We start from the raw sequence: 566 nt of genomic DNA, 5'->3' as shown, positions 1-566 counted from the left end.
CAATCCCAACCCCCAACCCCAGCCCCAGCCCCAGCCCTAGCCCTGACCCTGGCTTCACCCTTCACCCTGGAAAACACCTAGTCATGCTTCACAACTGTGCTGAGAACCTCTGGGAGATCACGTTTGTTCCCTGGGGAACCTCAGCAAAAAACTCAAACCCAAACAAACAAACAAACCCTGTGAATCCAAGTGATAATTTTTACAATTCACATTTATTTTGGAAAAAAAAAAAGATTCTGCTAAAAATACGCCTACAAAGGCCTTGGAGTAATAGGGTCAGGAGCTCATAGACACAGCTGGTGAGATTTCCTTGGTCACAGCAGCAGGAGTCCGAAAGAGCCAGGTATGACCCACGGCCATCGGAACCCCAGCCGCGCCACCTCCCGACCCCCCAGCATTGTCAGGAAAACCCATGTTTATGACCAGAGAAAACGGGGTTCTGGGAAACCCTTCCAGAACCCCTGGGCTCCTGGTTGAGACCTCCAGCCTGAATGGGCGGGGCTGGAGTGAACACGTTGGGCAGGTGGAGTCCAGGTGCTCATCCCCACCGCCCATGGCTCAGACAG

The sequence above is a fragment of the Pteropus vampyrus genome, unplaced genomic scaffold, assembly GCF_000151845.1.
Source record: "Pteropus vampyrus isolate Shadow unplaced genomic scaffold, Pvam_2.0 Scaffold1945, whole genome shotgun sequence".
Classification (NCBI taxonomy): Eukaryota; Metazoa; Chordata; class Mammalia; order Chiroptera; family Pteropodidae; genus Pteropus; species Pteropus vampyrus.
This window is presented reverse-complemented; position numbering follows the sequence as displayed.